We start from the raw sequence: 5,315 nt of genomic DNA on the forward strand, positions 1-5,315 counted from the left end.
AATTTGTGAACACTTTTACAAATTTTCGATCATTTTCTAAAATCAAAAACATTATTTGATTCATGAACATTTTATACTATTTTAGAACTTTTTTAAAAAGATTCAACATCTTTTTAAACAATTTTCTTGAATCGGTGAACATTTCTAGAATCGACGAACATTATTTTGGAAACTGGTGGAACAATTTTTTTGAAAGCCACAAACATTTTCTAAAATGCATGATCATTTTTGAATCAACGAACATTTAATGAATGAATAAACTACTCTGTAAGCCACGAACAGTTTTTGTATTTTAAGGATATTTTTCCATTCATAAGCACTTTTTGAATTGGCAAAATTATGTTCATTTTCATTACAATTTTTTAATACACAAACTTTTTAAAAATTCATGAACATTTGTTTTCAAAATTTGGAACATTTTTTGAATAAGCAAACATTTTCTTTACAAAATCGCAAACATTTTTTTACTCGACAAACATTTTATGATTTATTAATCATTTTATTTCAAAATTCTCATTTTTTAAATTTTCGGACCTTTTTTAAATTCCCTAATTATTTATGATGTATATTAGAATATAGTAACTTCTGCCAAGAAAATAATTCTAGAAAATCATACACTTGCACTCACCTTCGCGCAGTATTTTTTTTCTGTTCCTGCTATACATCGTCGTGTACGTGTTCACATTGTGTTTTTTATATGAAGGCAATCAGGTGTTGCTTCCATTGATTAAGGAGAGTGTTCAGTACATTGAAATGTAGTACAAGGGAATGTCAAAATACAAAGAAAATAAAGAACTCTGGTTCAAGAAGATTATTTACAGAGTATAGTTTTGGTTGCTCGAAAATAAAGAAAATAAAGAACCCTGCAATTGGAAGAAATCCACATATAGCTTGTTCTCTGTGAAACTTTGCAAGGCATCGACGCTATCCGCTCAACAAATTATCTCCCCCCAACAAAGTAGTATACTCCTGTGATCCTACCATGAATTTTAAAATCTGTAGAGAGCTGCATGATTGTTTAGTACTCCAAAAGAATTAAATGTGCCATGGTAATTTAAATTTTGAAACATGCTTTTGCATACGCAATGACGATATGCTCCTTATATCCATTGAAGTAGTGACAAACTGGTTACTGCAGCCTGTTCAAAAAAAGGGCAATGAATTCTTAGCTCAAGTGTAGGATCAGAAAAATGAGACTGACATCCACTGATGGGATAGTAGGCAAGATGAATATGTGTTGCTTCTGTTGGAACCAAATCCTTACCCATGGCATGCATCATCAGTTTACTTACACTATGAGGAAAAATGTTAAAAGCTTTTGGCATAAAAACCTGGATATATTTCTCACTTCTACTCGAAAAACATGTCTAGATGAGCATTATGTCTATGCAAAATTCAGCTAGCAGCAGCGATAGCAAAATTTAGCTACCACAAAGTTCAGCTAGCACCAGCAATGGCAAAATTCAGCTAGCAGTGAAGCACCACATCATCGCTATCTCATTCTCCTTATCACAACCCGACCTTGGCCATGCCAATGGAGAGAGAAAAATCGCAAGGGCCTATCCCAATAAGTATGACTCAAAACCAGCACAGGTCCCCATCCCATTTTTTAACAAGACGTGCTTCAAGCACACTTTCCTCAGCTACATGTATAAAACTACCATCAAGGCTGCCAGACAACACATAAGCTCCTTTTTTGGAACATCACACATGTCTTGTTAAGAGGAAATGGGCAATAGCACCACCAAGTAAATCAATCTCGAAAAAAGAAATAAAGTTTCCAGACGTGTTTACTGAACTGTGTTACACAAATGTACGTCAGGTCCCTTCTCTATAGTTTCATATTGGAGAACAATGATGTCCTACAATCATCAAAATGGTGAGGTTAATTTACAAAAACTAAAAAAATTTGTTATGATGAAACCTTCTAACTGCATCCAAAGGTTGAGATCAAAGCAAATATATGATCCTCGTTCATACAGTGAACTTTTGACAAGAGGTGCCACATTTGGAGTGTGTCATCCACACACAATACTTTCTGTGGTACAACCTTTGCTATATCTGGAAAATGTAGAATAAAAAAAATCTGAGTACCTGTTTTACTTTGGTTTTCCTGATACAACTGATGAATCCCAGGACACCAGCACACATATTGTCTTCACATTCATTCTCTTTCAATGTTAATAGTTGTCCCAAATTTTGTATTCTGAGTTCATATCAATCCTGTAGATTCACCATTTTTCTAAAAGAATAAGATTTGCATCACATATGTAAAAAATAATGATTTAAATACTACAGGATATGCCCAACATCAAAGAGTTCTTTTTCCACTTAGCAGACTATGATATCCTATAGTTTACAAAAAGCTCACATATCTAGTTCAAAGGAGTAGCTCTTCAAAATTGAGAAGTGGCCTAAAAACTGAAATATTTGGTATGCTTTCAGAGCTGGTGACTTGCTAACTTCCCTCTGATATCTAATTTCTGGGCACATTGGCATACTGGCATGATAAAGACATGGTGACTTTGCTATAATTAAATACATGTACCGTGTGATTCTACGGGAAAAATGCAAGGAATGCCCACCAAGTGCATCGCTGCAAGCATGGGAGTTCCTTGCCTCTCCAGCGACTACCATCTGATTCTCCAATCCGTCAGACTTCAACACCTACATGAGGAGGCTTAAGTTTTCAAAATCAAATGGAAGGTCAAATTCAAGCAATTATTAAGCAATGCTATAACTCAACTCACACTGAAGCTGGAGGATCTCCTATCGAGACGAAGCTTGCATTCAGAAGACGTGCCATCATACACATCAATTACAAATATACCAGCTCCCTTCCACGCAAAACTGCATTTGACATGGTCGAATTGGCTGAACATTTCGTAAATGAAGAATCTGAGTGCTCGCAGTTCGTTTCTGTAGAGCCATCATCACTGGTAACATTTAGATCTTGCACGAGATCACTAATCTTTTGCTTGACAAGGCAAGAGATTCATTTGGCTGCAGTCCCATCAAAAAGCAACAATCTCAAATACCCATCAGCTCCAATCTTGCTCAGGTTGTTTTAATGACACCACTCAAGTGACTTGCGGTCAAAGTCTAAGTCGACCGATGTTCGTCTTGCATCAGTGCTAAGCCACTCAGTACCGCCGACAGGGGGTAAAAGAGATAATGAACAACGCATGCCCTCATACTCTAAAGCTAAATAGTAATCTCTTCGATATTGAACACTGCTAAATACTGAACAAAGTTCCAAAGAGTAACCATTTTAATATGCCAGCTCCTTATTTGTGTGTCAAGTGTAGTATTAGAGCATCATTTCTAAGTTCTAACTAATGGGAGTCCTAAGATCCTCGGCGACAGATACACAGTTCGCCCAAGGTGTTTACAAAACTGACATAAAGAGGATTGTGCAAAGGTTATGCTTATTGCTTAGTAGTGCTCAAGACCTGAGGAGGGCCGTGCCACGGAAATCATCCTGCAGGTGGAGAGAGACGCGTCTGGCGACGTACGTGCTTGTCGATGTGCCCTTTTGGCAACTGACCTGAAAAGCACAACATCGTTGTTATTTCATCGAACACGTTGAGAGCACTAAGACTTTCAACGATCCAAGGTACGGTAGAAGCTAGCGATGTCACCTGCACTAAAAGCTAGTGCACGTGGAACTTGTAAGGCATAGAGAAGACTTGCCACTGGCCTGTTGGTCTCCTGCTGTGTTCGTCTCTGTTGAACTTGTAAGGCATAGTGCTCTCTGTTGTGTTCGTCTTCCGCTGCTGCTTCGCTGGAATCGTCACTGTCAGAGTCCTCCTGACAGCATGGTGGTGCGGGCGAGAGAAGGCAGCGGTCGCCCTACTCTTTTCCTCCCTCCACCAATCGCCCCTGCCATACGACCACTACCAGCGCTGGTCCTTCCCTCCGCCATCCTCCTCTTCATCTGGCATGGGGATATGCTCGAGGCTGCTTGTTTGCCTCCCAAAAATCCAAATCAGCGATTCCCTCACGAATCCCCTTCCAGAAATCACGCGCCCAGCAATCCTTGCCCTCCCCAAGAGCGCAACTCTCGCGTGATTTCTACCTTCCCAAGTTGCGTAATATTTTGCCTCCCCAATCCCTTATATGAGTCGCCTGATATTTCGATGGAGCCCCGATGCATCGGTACGTCGGTCGACTGACTTCAATCCCAGCGGCGAGGCAGCAACGGGACCGTTCCCGTCCGTCTAAGAAAAACTTTGCCAACTCGGCAAGAGCGCACACACCATGAGAGGAGTGTCGTGCCCCTCGCGCGCCTGCGCGTCCCGCCCAGCAGTGACTTAGACGCGGGCGAAGTCCTCGCTCCCGGACACCTCTCCATTTTCTCCTCCTTCCTCTCCGTGCGCGTATCCCGCTCGCTGCTGCCGCCTGATGCGACGCCCGAGCGTAGCGCCGCCTCCCCGCCATGGCCATCGCCCCCCGCAAGCTTGCGCCGCCGTGGTCCGTGGCTTCGACGCCGGAGAACTCCTCGCTCCGGCCGACTCTCTTTTCGTCCTTCATCTCCACGCGTGCCTCCCTCCTCGCTGCCGCCGCCTGATGCGGGCGCCCGAGCGCAGCGCGGCCTCCCTGCCATGGCCGCCCCCTGCAAAACACCAAACATTATCTCAAATGCTCCTCACCAATGGAGCTTAAGGTCAACTACAATGGCAAGTCAGAAACTTCGTCCGTCCACCCGGATCGAGCAGGGGGAGACCGGCGGACGGGCCGATCAACGCGGGAGGCTTGGTGGTGGCCGGATCCGGGGCACGGCGGAGCAGAGGATGCGGATCCGGGCAGTGGCGGCTGGATCCCGCCGAAGTCGTGGCCGGAGGCGGGCGACGCGGCTGCCGGCGAAGCTCGGGGCGGCCATGGCGGCGCTGCAATGAGAGGGAGAGAGAGATGGTGAGAGGGAGGGAGGAAGGAGAGGGAGGAGGAGAAGGCAGGGGCGGCGACGTGACCTGGTCGCGGCGGCGGTGATCTCCGGTGAGGCCGGCCGGCGCGACGAGGCGGGGGAGGAAGGCGGGGTCGGGGCGAGCGCCTGGCGCGGAGCCGAGCTCCCTGGCTCGGGGCGCACGCGTTTCTGCCCCTACAAAGGACTGCGGGTTGAATAGGAACAAATGCAGGGTCAATTTTGCAAAAACAAAGCATTTTCTTAGGTATCCACTTAAAAGTAGGACTGCGGGTTGAATTCTAAGAATCAGAAGGACTTTTATGCAAATATGCCGATGACGTACGACCAGACGCAATAGCTGGTTTATTAGTAGGTAAACATAAAGATGTAGGCATATAATATATCAAAATTT

The 5,315-nt window shown here is 44.1% G+C and overlaps 1 long non-coding RNA gene across 3 annotated transcripts; it reads right to left on the bottom strand.

Moving 5' to 3' along the window:
- Positions 1-684: 684 nt before the first annotated feature.
- On the bottom strand, positions 685-5,057 carry LOC109733445 (uncharacterized). Of its 3 annotated transcripts, XR_012181388.1 has the most exons (6): positions 3,642-3,916; positions 3,453-3,547; positions 2,751-2,850; positions 2,586-2,667; positions 2,095-2,223; positions 685-1,139 (listed from the first exon to the last, which is right to left on the bottom strand). It is a non-coding gene; the product is annotated as an uncharacterized lncRNA (long non-coding RNA). The 3 variants fall into 3 exon arrangements; XR_012181387.1 differs by lacking the exon at positions 685-1,139 and having other exon boundaries at positions 1,948-2,223; positions 2,549-2,667; XR_012181386.1 differs by lacking the exons at positions 685-1,139; positions 2,095-2,223; positions 2,586-2,667; positions 2,751-2,850 and adding an exon at positions 4,693-5,057 and having other exon boundaries at positions 3,254-3,547; positions 3,642-4,615.
- Between the last annotated feature and the right edge of the window lie 258 nt (positions 5,058-5,315).

The sequence above is a fragment of the Aegilops tauschii genome, chromosome 4 (genome assembly GCF_002575655.3).
Source record: "Aegilops tauschii subsp. strangulata cultivar AL8/78 chromosome 4, Aet v6.0, whole genome shotgun sequence".
NCBI lineage: Eukaryota > Viridiplantae > Streptophyta > Magnoliopsida > Poales > Poaceae > Aegilops > Aegilops tauschii.